Source organism: Gymnoscopelus braueri (assembly GCF_963280865.1).
Source record: "Gymnoscopelus braueri genome assembly, chromosome: 8".
NCBI classification, from domain to species: Eukaryota; Metazoa; Chordata; class Actinopteri; order Myctophiformes; family Myctophidae; genus Gymnoscopelus; species Gymnoscopelus braueri.
The window spans coordinates 56,427,841-56,446,944 of NC_137609.1; the positions used below are offsets into that span (position 1 = coordinate 56,427,841).

The following is a 19,104-nucleotide window of genomic DNA, read 5'->3' on the forward strand; positions in this document are numbered from 1 at the left end:
GTGTGTGTGTGTGTGTGTGTGTGTGTGTGTGTGTGTGTGTGTGTGTGTGTGTGTATTTCTTGGAGACAGGGTGAACTGTACTGCATGTATTTCAACATAGAGGATGATTTCTTTCATAAACGCTGCATTCAGGAGGAAAAGGAGATTCTCTTGAACGCTGCCTGGTGTTTGGCCTGCAGAGAGAGAGGTCAGTTCTGTGAGCTTGTAGGTCAGTGCTGTGAGCTTGTAGATCAGTGTTGTGAGCTTGTAGATCAGTGCTGTGAGCTTGTAGGTCAGTGCTGTGAGCTTGTAGATCAGTGCTGTGAGCTTGTAGATCAGTGCTGTGAGCTTGTAGGTCAGTGCTGTGAGCTTGTAGATGTTTTGTACCAGAGGGACCCTCAGAAGAAAAAAAAACAACCATTTTCAATATTTTTCATAAATATCTTGTAGATCTGCTATTTTTGAATGTCCAACGTATGAATGGATCAGGTTGTTGACATGATTGTGATGCTACATTAACCCCCCCCCCCCCCCCTGCAGCGTAGAGTCCATGAACATGAACTTCACACTGACCAGGCTCATCCTCTCAGGGGTCAGAGGTCAGTGATGACTTCCTGCTGTACAGGAAGTGGCCCTGAGTGACCCCCCCCCCCCCCCCCCACAGTAAAACCTACTAATAGAGCAGGACGTCCTGTTTGATGACATCATACACCAGGGTCACTTTAACCCATTCAGTCATTTTAGATGTTTGAACCATTTGAACCATTATGTTATACTTTAGGCTATTTAACAACAGCTGATCTACAAGCTCATGGCGCCTCGGCATGAGCTTGTAGATCTGCATTTTTTTAAAGAATTGTGAACATTTTTGCAAATATTGAATACATATACATACACATTTATATATATTTTTAAGCAAACACTCAAATCTTTACTTCGGGGGGAGGGGGAGGGGGGTCCCTGGAACAACATATTTTGAGATGGGGGTCCACGGCCAAATACATATACATATACATATACATATACATATACATATACATATACGTATACGTATACATATACCATATCTCTGCTGTCCAGCCTGAACCTGCTAACTCCAAAACACTCATTGTTCAGGAAACGAAAAAACAAAATATACGTTTTTCAGGAAATGAAGAAAACCTTATATTTTTAAAACAAAGCAATACTGCCTCATCAAAGTTGGTATAGTGACTTTATATATTGTCAGATACTTGCATGTGTCATTATATTATCAACACTTTACCCAAATCGCGGGTAAATCAACACTTTACCCATCGCAAGTGGAGTTAGTAGTTTCAGACGAGCAAAAATCAAGCTGAAATGGAGTTATGTGTCCAAACAACAACAATAGCTCCACTCACTGCTGAGGGAGAGGTTTCAAAAGGGTACAAATTCCCAAAAGCTAACAATGGATCTCCAAGCTCACAATGCATCACAACAACGTGTGAATTAATGCCCTGATGCTTCATGACACTTATTATATATATTATATATTTAGATATATGTATTATATTATAATACATATATCTAAGTAATAAAACAACTGCTGGTGGAGCAGTAGAGGCTCATTGAGGTGAAGGGAGTCAGGGTCTCGGGTTCAGAGCCTCTCCTGACCCGAACCGCTGTCCCAAGTGGAGGAGCGTCAATCACACACGTGTGTGTGTGTGTGTGTGTGTGTGTGTGTGTGTGTGTGTGTGTGTGTGTGTGTGTGTGTGTGTGTGTGTGTGTGTGTGTGTGTGTGTGTGTGTGTGTGTGTGTGTGTGTGTGTGTGTGTGTGTGTGTGTGTGTGTGTGTGTGTGTGTGTGCATGTGCGTGTGCGTGTGTGACATGTCACTGTTTGCTGACTGTGTGCCTTTCACATCAAAAACATGAATATTATTATATAAACATATTCCATCTCATATTTATTTCTGCTCTTCAAGCATGGATGTGTTTTATAAACCCTTCAATCCTCTAGACCGAGCCCACTCTGTACTTGGATCGCTTCTTTTTATCTACACACCAGTTATGTCTTCGCTCACAATGTGACGATCTCCACACACACACACACACACACACACACACACACACACACACACACACACACACACACACACACACACACACACACACACACACACACACACACACACACACACACACACACACACACACACACACACGTACCTTACCAACACCTGTCCTTCTGTCAACACTTGTCCAGATGTTATACTGTAGAACAATCCTTCTGGAATATTTTAGACCCAATGGACCCACATACTAGTTAAAAACTTAACCCTACTATACTATGGGCCCTATAATCATCCATACTGGCTAAAGCCACTATTTAAGGGTTTAGCATTGTGCAAGGGGCGTTCCCGTGAAAAAGTTCCTATTCTGGGACACCTGCCTTACCCGCTAAACACCTGCCTTACCCGCTATAAACACCTGCCTTACCCGCTAAACACCTGCCTTACCCGCTAAACACCTCCCTTACCCGCTAAACACCTGCCTTACCCGCTAAACACCTGCCTTACCCGCTAAACACCTGCCTTACCCGCTATAAACACCTGCCTTACCCGCTAAACACCTGCCTTACCCGCTAAACACCTCCCTTACCCGCTAAACACCTGCCTTACCCGCTAAACACCTGCCTTACCCGCTAAACACCTGCCTTACCCGCTAAACACCTGCCTTACCCGCTATAAACACCTGCCTTACCCCCTAAACACCTGCCTTACCCGCTAAACACCTGCCTTACCCGCTAAACACCTGCCTTACCCGCTATAAACACCTGCCTTACCCCCTAAACACCTGCCTTACCCCCTAAACACCTGCCTTACCCGCTAAACACCTGCCTTACCCGCTAAACACCTGCCTTACCCGCTAAACACCTGCCTTACCCACTAAACACCTGCCTTACCCGCTAAACACCTGCCTTACCCCCTAAACACCTGCCTTACCCGCTAAACACCTGCCTTACCCGCTAAACACCTGCCTTACCCGCTAAATACCTGCCTTACCCCCTAAACACCTGCCTTACCCGCTAAACACCTGCCTTACCCGCTAAACACCTGCCTTACCCGCTAAACACCTGCCTTACCCGCTAAACACCTGCCTTACCCGCTATAAACACCTGCCTTACCCGCTAAACACCTGCCTTACCCCCTAAACACCTGCCTTACCCGCTATAAACACCTGCCTTACCCGCTAAACACCTGCCTTACCCGCTAAACACCTGCCTTACCCGCTAAACACCTGCCTTACCCGCTATAAACACCTGCCTTACCCACTAAACACCTGCCTTACCCGCTAAACACCTGCCTTACCCGCTAAACACCTGCCTTACCCCCTAAACACCTGCCTTACCCACTAAACACCTGCCTTACCCGCTATAAACACCTGCCTTACCCCCTAAACACCTGCCTTACCCGCTAAACACCTGCCTTACCCGCTAAACACCTGCACTACCCGCTAAACACCTGCCTTACCCGCTAAACACCTAAACACATGCCTTACCCGCTAAACACCTGCCTTACCCGCTAAACACCTGCCTTACCCGCTAAACACCTGCCTTACCCGCTGAACACCTCCCTTACCCGCTAAACACCTGCCACCTACATTATGCATAGGTGTGGTTTGGGCGTTACAATGATAAACCAATCACCGTGCCAGAAGCCATTGCCTTTAAGAGAACACTGCGCTAGCCGTCATCCCCAATCCAATATGCACTCTCCTATCTCCCTGTCTGCACTGTTGCCAGGTCTGCATATTATAAGCCACATAGGGCTTATTTTTCTGTAAAGTTGCTTGTAAATAATGGTAGTTGCGGTTGTGAGCTTGTAGATCGTGTATTTTCAAATAGCCAACATATATAAATATGCACATTGTTTAATGGACGACATATTTCTAGGTTTGAAGTGCTTGTGTGGCCTATTATAGTCGCTTCTTTTGGGCTTGTTTTCATAGACCTGGTTGCTTATTCCTCTCGCACATTCTGGAAACACGACTCCCATCACAGGAGCCGCACGGAGGGCTTTAACATTGGATCACACACACACGCACACACGCACGCACGCACACACACACACACACACACACACACACACGCACACACGCACACACGCACGCACGCACGCACGCACGCACACACTCACACACTCACACACACACACACACACACACACACCACACACACACACACACACACACACACACACACACACACACACACACACACACAGTAAGGTGCTTGTGTCAGTGTGTTTGCAGTACAGAGCGTACATCTCATTTACCACTTTTTGTTTTCTCTCTCTTTTTTTTAACAAAGAAACGAAAGAAAAAACGATCGATTGAGGGCGAGAGAGAGAGAGAGAGATGCGAGTGAAAAGCTGTCACTTCCTCGCTCGCCCACAAACTGTACCATTGTGTGTGTGTTTGTGTGTGTGTGTGTGTGTGTGTGTGTGTGTGTGTGTGTGTGTGTGTGTGTGTGTGCTGCTTAAGCAGTGGTGGAAAAAGTACTCAGGTTAAAAGTAAAAGTATCAATACTGCAGTATAGAAATACTCTTTCTTTTCAAATAATTGTAGTGTAGTAAAAGTACAATATTTATCTCTGAGATGTAGTGGAGTAGAAGTAAAATTATTGGAAATTGGAAATATTCAAGTAAAGTACAAATACCTCAATATTGTACTTAAGTACAGTACTTAAGTAAGTGCGCTTAGTTACTTTACACCATTGTGTGTGCGTGCGTGCGTGCGTGCGTGCGTGCGTGCGAGGCTGGCTCTACCAGTGCACCTGTTCTCTCTGTCTCTCTCTCTCTCTCTCTCTCTCTCTCTCTCTCTCTCTCTCCTACGTAGCTCGACCACAGCCTAGACGCCACACAGATACAGGAAGCTGCCTCAGACCTCACTGAGAGGCCTGTCTCAGAAACAGCAGATCTGCAAGCCCACGACGCGTTGCTACCGCGACCCGCCGTGGGCTTACAGATCTGCTGTTTCTGACGCGGAACGACGCGCGCAAACCGGGGGCTCTGCTGTCAGAGCACCCTATGGGCGTCACCATCACATTCAGGGGGGTTTTGCGTCACTGTGGTCGCTGACAGAGGAACCGTGAGCAGAGATGAGAGGAAGTAAACCTACTCAGTCTGTTTGTTTGTTGGTAAAATGTGAACCTTTTTAATCGACGGCAGCAGCGTAAAAACAAGTGATACGTCCTATTTATTATGGAACTTTATTATTGATATGATAACCATCACCACTAATATAGACGTATCAATAGACAGCGGGATGATTCTGCACACACAGGTGAGTACAACCTTAGAGGAGAGACAACTACATGACAATAGAACAGACTATTTACAATGTAACAACATACATGACAATAGAAGAGACTATTTACAATGTAACAACATACATGACAATAGAACAGACTGTTTACAATGTAACAACATACATGACAATAGAAGAGTCTATTTACAATGTAACAACATACATGACAATAGAACAGACTGTTTACAATGTAACAACATACATGACAATAGAAGAGACTATTTACAATGTAACAACATACATGACAATAGAACAGACTATTTACAATGTAACAACATACATGACAATAGAAGAGACTATTTACAATGTAACAACATACATGACAATAGAAGAGACTATTTACAATGTAACAACATACATGACAATAGAAGAGACTATTTACAATGTAACAACATACATGACAATAGAACAGACTATTTACAATGTAACAACATACATGACAATAGAAGAGACTATTTACAATGTAACAACATACATGACAATAGAAGAGACTATTTACAATGTAACAACATACATGACAATAGAACAGACTATTTACAATGTAACAACATACATGACAATAGAAGAGACTATTTACAATGTAACAACATACATGACAATAGAAGAGACTATTTACAATGTAAGCATTGATCAGACGCTCTTTATCCAGTGCAGGGGTGATGCAACTTTGATGATGTAGAGGAACACTATATTTACACACTCACTCCAGAGGGACACTATGTTTACACACTCACTCCAGAGGAACACTATATTTACACACTCACTCCAGAGGGACACTATATTTACACACTCACTCCAGAGGGACACTATATTTACACACTCACTCCAGAGGGACACTATATTTACACACTCACTCCAGAGGAACACTATATTTACACACTCACTCCAGAGGGACACTATATTTACACACTCACTCCAGAGGAACACTATATTTACACACTCACTCCAGAGGAACACTATATTTACACACTCACTCCAGAGGAACACTATATTTACACACTCACTCCAGAGGGACACTATATTTACACACTCACTCCAGAGGAACACTATATTTACACACTCACTCCAGAGATACACTATATTTACACACTCACTCCAGAGGGACACTATATTTACACACTCACTCCAGAGGAACACTATATTTACACACTCACTCCAGAGGAACACTATATTTACACACTCACTCCAGAGGGACACTATATTTACACACTCACTCCAGAGGGACACTATATTTACACACTCACTCCAGAGGGACACTATATTTACACACTCACTCCAGAGGAACACTATATTTACACACTCACTCCAGAGGAACACTATATTTACACACTCACTCCAGAGAGACACTATATTTACACACTCACTCCAGAGAGACACTATATTTACACACTCACTCCAGAGAGACACTATATTTACACACTCACTCCAGAGGAACACTATATTTACACACTCACTCCAGAGGGACACTATATTTACACACTCACTCCAGAGGAACACTATATTTACACACTCACTACAGAGGAACACTATATTTACACACTCACTCCAGAGGGACACTATATTTACACACTCACTCCAGAGGGACACTATATTTACACACTCACTCCAGAGACACTATATTTACACACTCACTCCAGAGGGACACTATATTTACACACTCACTCCAGAGGGACACTATATTTACACACTCACTCCAGAGACACTATATTTACACACTCACTCCAGAGGGACACTATATTTACACACTCACTCCAGAGGAACACTATATTTACACACTCACTACAGAGGAACACTATATTTACACACTCACTCCAGAGGGACACTATATTTACACACTCACTCCAGAGGGACACTATATTTACACACTCACTCCAGAGACACTATATTTACACACTCACTCCAGAGGGACACTATATTTACACACTCACTCCAGAGGGACACTATATTTACACACTCACTCCAGAGACACTATATTTACACACTCACTCCAGAGGGACACTATATTTACACACTCACTCCAGAGACACTATATTTACACACTCACTCCAGAGGGACACTATATTTACACACTCACTCCAGAGACACTATATTTACACACTCACTCCAGAGGAACACTATATTTACACACTCACTCCAGAGGAACACTATATTTACACACTCACTCCAGAGGGACACTATATTAACACACTCACTCCAGAGGAACACTATATTTACACACTCACTCCAGAGGAACACTATATTTACACACTCACTCCAGAGGGACACTATATTAACACACTCACTCCAGAGGAACACTATATTAACACACTCACTCCAGAGGAACACTATATTTACACACTCACTCCAGAGGAACACTATATTTACACACTCACTCCAGAGGAACACTATATTTACACACTCACTCCAGAGGGACACTATATTTACACACTCACTCCAGAGACACTATATTTACACACTCACTCCAGAGGAACACTATATTTACACACTCACTCCAGAGGAACACTATATTTACACACTCACTCCAGAGGAACACTATATTTACACACTCACTCCAGAGGAACACTATATTAACACACTCACTACAGAGGGACACTATATTTACACACTCACTAGAGGGACACTATATTTACACACTCACTCCAGAGGGACACTATATTTACACACTCACTCCAGAGGAACACTATATTTACACACTCACTACAGAGGGACACTATATTTACACACTCACTCCAGAGGAACACTATATTTACACACTCACTCCAGAGGAACACTATATTTACACACTCACTACAGAGGGACACTATATTTACACACTCACTAGAGGGACACTATATTTACACACTCACTCCAGAGGAACACTATATTTACACACTCACTCCAGAGGAACACTATATTTACACACTCACTCCAGAGGAACACTATATTTACACACTCACTCCAGAGGAACACTATATTTACACACTCACTCCAGAGGAACACTATATTAACACACTCACTACAGAGGGACACTATATTTACACACTCACTAGAGGGACACTATATTTACACACTCACCAGAGGGACACTATATTTACACACTCACTAGAGGGACACTATATTTACACACTCACCAGAGGGACACTATATTTACACACTCACTCCAGAGGAACACTATATTTACACACTCACTAGAGGGACACTATATTTACACACTCACTAGAGGGACACTATATTTACACACTCACCAGAGGGACACTATATTTACACACTCACTAGAGGGACACTATATTTACACACTCACCAGAGGGACACTATATTTACACACTCACTAGAGGGACACTATATTTACACACTCACCAGAGGGACACTATATTTACACACTCACTAGAGGGACACTATATTTACACACTCACCAGAGGGACACTATATTTACACACTCACTAGAGGGACACTATATTAACACACTCACCAGAGGGACACTATATTTACACACTCACTAGAGGGACACTATATTTACACACTCACCAGAGGGACACTATATTTACACACTCACTCCAGAGGAACACTATATTTACACACTCACTCCAGAGGAACACTATATTTACACACTCACTACAGAGGGACACTATATTTACACACTCACTAGAGGGACACTATATTTACACACTCACTCCAGAGACACTATATTTACACACTCACTAGAGGAACACTATATTTACACACTCACTACAGAGGGACACTATATTTACACACTCACTAGAGGGACACTATATTTACACACTCACTACAGAGGGACACTATATTTACACACTCACTAGAGGGACACTATATTTACACACTCACTCCAGAGGAACACTATATTTACACACTCACTAGAGGAACACTATATTTACACACTCACTAGAGGGACACTATATTTACACACTCACTACAGAGGGACACTATATTTACACACTCACTAGAGGGACACTATATTTACACACTCACTACAGAGGGACACTATATTTACACACTCACTAGAGGGACACTATATTTACACACTCACTCCAGAGGAACACTATATTTACACACTCACTAGAGGGACACTATATTTACACACTCACTAGAGGGACACTATATTTACACACTCACCAGAGGGACACTATATTTACACACTCACTCCAGAGGAACACTATATTTACACACTCACTAGAGGGACACTATATTTACACACTCACTAGAGGGACACTATATTTACACACTCACCAGAGGGACACTATATTTACACACTCACTAGAGGGACACTATATTTACACACTCACCAGAGGGACACTATATTTACACACTCACTAGAGGGACACTATATTTACACACTCACCAGAGGGACACTATATTTACACACTCACTAGAGGGACACTATATTTACACACTCACCAGAGGGACACTATATTTACACACTCACTAGAGGGACACTATATTAACACACTCACCAGAGGAACACTATATTTACACACTCACTAGAGGGACACTATATTTACACACTCACCAGAGGGACACTATATTTACACACTCACTAGAGGGACACTATATTTACACACTCACCAGAGGGACACTATATTTACACACTCACTAGAGGGACACTATATTTACACACTCACCAGAGGGACACTATATTTACACACTCACTAGAGGGACACTATATTAACACACTCACCAGAGGGACACTATATTTACACACTCACTAGAGGGACACTATATTTACACACTCACCAGAGGGACACTATATTTACACACTCACTCCAGAGGAACACTATATTTACACACTCACTCCAGAGGAACACTATATTTACACACTCACTACAGAGGGACACTATATTTACACACTCACTCCAGAGGAACACTATATTTACACACTCACTACAGAGGGACACTATATTTACACACTCACTAGAGGGACACTATATTTACACACTCACTCCAGAGACACTATATTTACACACTCACTAGAGGAACACTATATTTACACACTCACTACAGAGGGACACTATATTTACACACTCACTAGAGGGACACTATATTTACACACTCACTAGAGGGACACTATATTTACACACTCACTACAGAGGGACACTATATTTACACACTCACTAGAGGGACACTATATTTACACACTCACTCCAGAGACACTATATTTACACACTCACTAGAGGAACACTATATTTACACACTCACTACAGAGGGACACTATATTTACACACTCACTAGAGGGACACTATATTTACACACTCACTACAGAGGGACACTATATTTACACACTCACTAGAGGGACACTATATTTACACACTCACTCCAGAGGAACACTATATTTACACACTCACTAGAGGAACACTATATTTACACACTCACTAGAGGGACACTATATTTACACACTCACTACAGAGGGACACTATATTTACACACTCACTAGAGGGACACTATATTTACACACTCACTACAGAGGGACACTATATTTACACACTCACTAGAGGGACACTATATTTACACACTCACTCCAGAGGAACACTATATTTACACACTCACTAGAGGGACACTATATTTACACACTCACTAGAGGGACACTATATTTACACACTCACCAGAGGGACACTATATTTACACACTCACTCAGAGGAACACTATATTTACACACTCACTAGAGGGACACTATATTTACACACTCACTAGAGGGACACTATATTTACACACTCACCAGAGGGACACTATATTTACACACTCACTAGAGGGACACTATATTTACACACTCACCAGAGGGACACTATATTTACACACTCACTAGAGGGACACTATATTTACACACTCACCAGAGGGACACTATATTTACACACTCACTAGAGGGACACTATATTTACACACTCACCAGAGGGACACTATATTTACACACTCACTAGAGGGACACTATATTAACACACTCACCAGAGGGACACTATATTTACACACTCACTAGAGGGACACTATATTTACACACTCACCAGAGGGACACTATATTTACACACTCACTAGAGGGACACTATATTTACACACTCACCAGAGGGACACTATATTTACACACTCACTAGAGGGACACTATATTTACACACTCACCAGAGGGACACTATATTTACACACTCACTAGAGGGACACTATATTAACACACTCACCAGAGGGACACTATATTTACACACTCACTAGAGGGACACTATATTTACACACTCACCAGAGGGACACTATATTTACACACTCACTCCAGAGGAACACTATATTTACACACTCACTCCAGAGGAACACTATATTTACACACTCACTACAGAGGGACACTATATTTACACACTCACTCCAGAGGAACACTATATTTACACACTCACTACAGAGGGACACTATATTTACACACTCACTAGAGGGACACTATATTTACACACTCACTCCAGAGGACACTATATTTACACACTCACTAGAGGAACACTATATTTACACACTCACTACAGAGGGACACTATATTTACACACTCACTAGAGGGACACTATATTTACACACTCACTAGAGGGACACTATATTTACACACTCACTACAGAGGGACACTATATTTACACACTCACTAGAGGGACACTATATTTACACACTCACTCCAGAGACACTATATTTACACACTCACTAGAGGAACACTATATTTACACACTCACTACAGAGGGACACTATATTTACACACTCACTAGAGGGACACTATATTTACACACTCACTACAGAGGGACACTATATTTACACACTCACTAGAGGGACACTATATTTACACACTCACTCCAGAGGAACACTATATTTACACACTCACTAGAGGAACACTATATTTACACACTCACTAGAGGGACACTATATTTACACACTCACTACAGAGGGACACTATATTTACACACTCACTAGAGGGACACTATATTTACACACTCACTACAGAGGGACACTATATTTACACACTCACTAGAGGGACACTATATTTACACACTCACTCCAGAGGAACACTATATTTACACACTCACTAGAGGGACACTATATTTACACACTCACTAGAGGGACACTATATTTACACACTCACCAGAGGGACACTATATTTACACACTCACTCCAGAGGAACACTATATTTACACACTCACTAGAGGGACACTATATTTACACACTCACTAGAGGGACACTATATTTACACACTCACCAGAGGGACACTATATTTACACACTCACTCCAGAGGAACACTATATTTACACACTCACTACAGAGGGACACTATATTTACACACTCACTAGAGGGACACTATATTTACACACTCACTCCAGAGACACTATATTTACACACTCACTAGAGGAACACTATATTTACACACTCACTACAGAGGGACACTATATTTACACACTCACTAGAGGGACACTATATTTACACACTCACTAGAGGGACACTATATTTACACACTCACTACAGAGGGACACTATATTTACACACTCACTAGAGGGACACTATATTTACACACTCACTCCAGAGACACTATATTTACACACTCACTAGAGGAACACTATATTTACACACTCACTACAGAGGGACACTATATTTACACACTCACTAGAGGGACACTATATTTACACACTCACTACAGAGGGACACTATATTTACACACTCACTAGAGGGACACTATATTTACACACTCACTCCAGAGGAACACTATATTTACACACTCACTAGAGGAACACTATATTTACACACTCACTAGAGGGACACTATATTTACACACTCACTACAGAGGGACACTATATTTACACACTCACTAGAGGGACACTATATTTACACACTCACTACAGAGGGACACTATATTTACACACTCACTAGAGGGACACTATATTTACACACTCACTCCAGAGGAACACTATATTTACACACTCACTAGAGGGACACTATATTTACACACTCACTAGAGGGACACTATATTTACACACTCACCAGAGGGACACTATATTTACACACTCACTCCAGAGGAACACTATATTTACACACTCACTAGAGGGACACTATATTTACACACTCACCAGAGGGACACTATATTTACACACTCACCAGAGGGACACTATATTTACACACTCACCAGAGGGACACTATATTTACACACTCACCAGAGGGACACTATATTTACACACTCACCAGAGGGACACTATATTTACACACTCACCAGAGGGACACTATATTTACACACTCACCAGAGGGACACTATATTTACACACTCACCAGAGGGACACTATATTTACACACTCACCAGAGGAACACTATATTTACACACTCACCAGAGGAACACTATATTTACACACTCACTAGAGGGACACTATATTTACACACTCACCAGAGGGACACTATATTTACACACTCACTAGAGGGACACTATATTTACACACTCACCAGAGGGACACTATATTTACACACTCACTAGAGGGACACTATATTTACACACTCACCAGAGGGACACTATATTTACACACTCACTAGAGGGACACTATATTAACACACTCACCAGAGGGACACTATATTTACACACTCACTAGAGGGACACTATATTTACACACTCACCAGAGGGACACTATATTTACACACTCACTCCAGAGGAACACTATATTTACACACTCACTCCAGAGGAACACTATATTTACACACTCACTACAGAGGGACACTATATTTACACACTCACTCCAGAGGGACACTATATTTACACACTCACCAGAGGGACACTATATTTACACACTCACTCCAGAGGAACACTATATTTACACACTCACTCCAGAGGAACACTATATTTACACACTCACTACAGAGGGACACTATATTTACACACTCACTCCAGAGGAACACTATATTAACACACTCACTCCAGAGGAACACTATATTTACACACTCACTACAGAGGGACACTATATTTACACACTCACTAGAGGGACACTATATTTACACACTCACTCCAGAGACACTATATTTACACACTCACTAGAGGAACACTATATTTACACACTCACTACAGAGGGACACTATATTTACACACTCACTAGAGGGACACTATATTTACACACTCACTACAGAGGGACACTATATTTACACACTCACTAGAGGGACACTATATTTACACACTCACTCCAGAGACACTATATTTACACACTCACTAGAGGAACACTATATTTACACACTCACTACAGAGGGACACTATATTTACACACTCACTAGAGGGACACTATATTTACACACTCACTACAGAGGGACACTATATTTACACACTCACTCCAGAGACACTATATTTACACACTCACTAGAGGAACACTATATTTACACACTCACTACAGAGGGACACTATATTTACACACTCACTAGAGGGACACTATATTTACACACTCACTACAGAGGGACACTATATTTACACACTCACTAGAGGGACACTATATTTACACACTCACTCCAGAGACACTATATTTACACACTCACTAGAGGAACACTATATTTACACACTCACTACAGAGGGACACTATATTTACACACTCACTAGAGGGACACTATATTTACACACTCACTCCAGAGGAACACTATATTTACACACTCACTAGAGGGACACTATATTTACACACTCACTAGAGGGACACTATATTTACACACTCACCAGAGGGACACTATATTTACACACTCACTCCAGAGGAACACTATATTTACACACTCACTAGAGGGACACTATATTTACACACTCACTAGAGGGACACTATATTTACACACTCACCAGAGGGACACTATATTTACACACTCACTAGAGGGACACTATATTTACACACTCACCAGAGGGACACTATATTTACACACTCACTAGAGGGACACTATATTTACACACTCACCAGAGGGACACTATATTTACACACTCACTAGAGGGACACTATATTTACACACTCACCAGAGGGACACTATATTTACACACTCACTAGAGGGACACTATATTAACACACTCACCAGAGGAACACTATATTTACACACTCACTAGAGGGACACTATATTTACACACTCACCAGAGGGACACTATATTTACACACTCACTAGAGGGACACTATATTTACACACTCACCAGAGGGACACTATATTTACACACTCACTAGAGGGACACTATATTTACACACTCACCAGAGGGACACTATATTTACACACTCACTAGAGGGACACTATATTAACACACTCACCAGAGGGACACTATATTTACACACTCACTAGAGGGACACTATATTTACACACTCACCAGAGGGACACTATATTTACACACTCACTCCAGAGGAACACTATATTTACACACTCACTCCAGAGGAACACTATATTTACACACTCACTACAGAGGGACACTATATTTACACACTCACTCCAGAGGGACACTATATTTACACACTCACCAGAGGGACACTATATTTACACACTCACTCCAGAGGAACACTATATTTACACACTCACTCCAGAGGAACACTATATTTACACACTCACTACAGAGGGACACTATATTTACACACTCACTCCAGAGGAACACTATATTAACACACTCACTCCAGAGGAACACTATATTTACACACTCACTACAGAGGGACACTATATTTACACACTCACTAGAGGGACACTATATTTACACACTCACTCCAGAGACACTATATTTACACACTCACTAGAGGAACACTATATTTACACACTCACTACAGAGGGACACTATATTTACACACTCACTAGAGGGACACTATATTTACACACTCACTACAGAGGGACACTATATTTACACACTCACTAGAGGGACACTATATTTACACACTCACTAGAGGGACACTATATTTACACACTCACTAGAGGGACACTATATTTACACACTCACTAGAGGGACACTATATTTACACACTCACTACAGAGGGACACTATATTTACACACTCACTACAGAGGGACACTATATTTACACACTCACTACAGAGGGACACTATATTTACACACTCACTCCAGAGGGACACTATATTTACACACTCACTAGAGGGACACTATATTTACACACTCACTACAGAGGGACACTATATTTACACACTCACTCCAGAGGGACACTATATTTACACACTCACTAGAGGGACACTATATTTACACACTCACTACAGAGGGACACTATATTTACACACTCACTAGAGGGACACTATATTTACACACTCACTACAGAGGAACACTATATTTACACACTCACTACAGAGGGACACTATATTTACACACTCACTACAGAGGGACACTATATTTACACACTCACTCCAGAGGGACACTATATTTACACACTCACTAGAGGGACACTATATTTACACACTCACTACAGAGGGACACTATATTTACACACTCACTCCAGAGGGACACTATATTTACACACTCACTAGAGGGACACTATATTTACACACTCACTACAGAGGGACACTATATTTACACACTCACTACAGAGACACTATATTTACACACTCACTAGAGGAACACTATATTTACACACTCACTCCAGAGACACTATATTTACACACTCACTCCAGAGGGACACTATATTTACACACTCACTCCAGAGACACTATATTTACACACTCACTAGAGGAACACTATATTTACACACTCACTACAGAGGGACACTATATTTACACACTCACTCCAGAGGGACACTATATTTACACACTCACTAGAGGGACACTATATTTACACACTCACTACAGAGGGACACTATATTTACACACTCACTCCAGAGACACTATATTTACACACTCACTAGAGGAACACTATATTTACACACTCACTACAGAGGGACACTATATTTACACACTCACTCCAGAGACACTATATTTACACACTCACTAGAGGAACACTATATTTACACACTCACTCCAGAGACACTATATTTACACACTCACTCCAGAGGGACACTATATTTACACACTCACTCCAGAGACACTATATTTACACACTCACTAGAGGAACACTATATTTACACACTCACTACAGAGGGACACTATATTTACACACTCACTAGAGGGACACTATATTTACACACTCACTACAGAGTGACACTATATTTACACACTCACTAGAGGGACACTATATTTACACACTCACTCCAGAGACACTATATTTACACACTCACTAGAGGAACACTATATTTACACACTCACTACAGAGGGACACTATATTTACACACTCACTAGAGGAACACTATATTTACACACTCACTAGAGGGACACTATATTTACACACTCACTACAGAGTGACACTATATTTACACACTCACTACAGAGGGACACTATATTTACACACTCACTAGAGGAACACTATATTTACACACTCACTAGAGGAACACTATATTTACACACTCACTACAGAGTGACACTATATTTACACACTCACTAGAGGAACACTATATTTACACACTCACTCCAGAGGGACACATTGCATATACTGTCGGGCAGACACCTCTTATCTCTGTATTTTAACTTTTTTTTTGTACATTATTGCCGTACTTCGCCATTCTAGTATGTCACACAAAAGTTGCAAAAATAGCTGATCTACAAGCTCAAAACACGTCGTATCGCGTAAAATAAAAATACATTGGACATAAAAAAAGATCATAGAATTGTAGTAATAGTCATTAATCTACTAATATAGACTGAAGTAATTAAAGCGGGTCATGTTTGCATGTTTGGAATTGTAAACATCTGAAATCAATAATAATCAGTATTCTGACATTAACCTGCAGGCTGCATTAAATGGTAAATGGTGCATTTATATAGTTCTTTTATCCAAAGCGCTTTACATAGATAGTGCATTACATTCACCCATTCACACACATTCACACACACATTCATACACCGATGGAGGAGGAAACCATACAAGGCACCAACCTGCTCATCAGGAGCAATTAAGGGTTCAGTGTCTTGCTCAAGGACACTTCTACACTAACTCTTCTGGGGGAGCCCGGGATGGAACTGGAAACCTCACGGCTTCCATGTGGCCACTCTACCCCTGAGCCACTGCCACTGCCACTGCCACTGCCACTGCCACTGCCAGTGCCGCAGGCAGACAGGCAGGCAGGCAGGCAGGCAGGCAGGCAGGCAGGCAGGCAGGCAGGCAGGCAGGCAGGCAGGCAGGCAGGCAGACAGGCAGGCAGACAGGCAGGCAGACAGGCAGGCAGGCAGGCAGGCAGGCAGGCAGGCAGGCAGGCAGGCAGGCAGGCAGACAGGCAGGCAGACAGGCAGGCAGACAGGCAGGCAGACAGGCAGGCAGACAGGCAGGCAGACAGGCAGGCAGGCAGGCAGGCAGGCAGGCAGGCAGGCAGGCAGGCAGACAGGCAGGCAGGCAGGCAGGCAGACAGGCAGGCAGACAGGCAGGCAGGCAGGCAGGCAGGCAGGCAGGCAGGCAGGCAGACAGGCAGGCAGGCAGGCAGGCAGGCAGACAGGCAGGCAGACAGGCAGGCAGGCAGGCAGGCAGGCAGGCAGGCAGGCAGGCAGACTGTAATATTTTGTTTGATGTAATCATTGCTTTTAAAACAGGAAGCCCCCCTCCATTGTGAGTGGTCAGGGTGGGTGTGGTCACCTGCTGCTATTTATCGCACGCACGCACGCACACGCACACGCACACGCTTGTTTGTTTGGTTCATTGAAACACTTTATTGGTGGAATTATATAATAATGATATCCAGATACATGACATGACATGACATGACATGACATGACATGACATGACATGACAGATACCTGACATGTTTCACCTTGAACCTCTGA

At 42.2% G+C, this 19,104-nt stretch overlaps 1 protein-coding gene across 1 annotated transcript in view; it reads left to right on the plus strand.

Annotated features, from left to right (window-relative positions):
* The first annotated feature begins 5,143 nt into the window (after positions 1-5,143).
* sipa1 (signal-induced proliferation-associated 1) overlaps positions 5,144-19,104 on the plus strand; it is a 52,155-nt gene continuing 38,194 nt past the window's right edge. Inside the window, 1 exon segment of the mRNA XM_080434616.1 lies at positions 5,144-5,283. The gene's annotated coding sequence lies outside the window, so the exon portion shown is untranslated.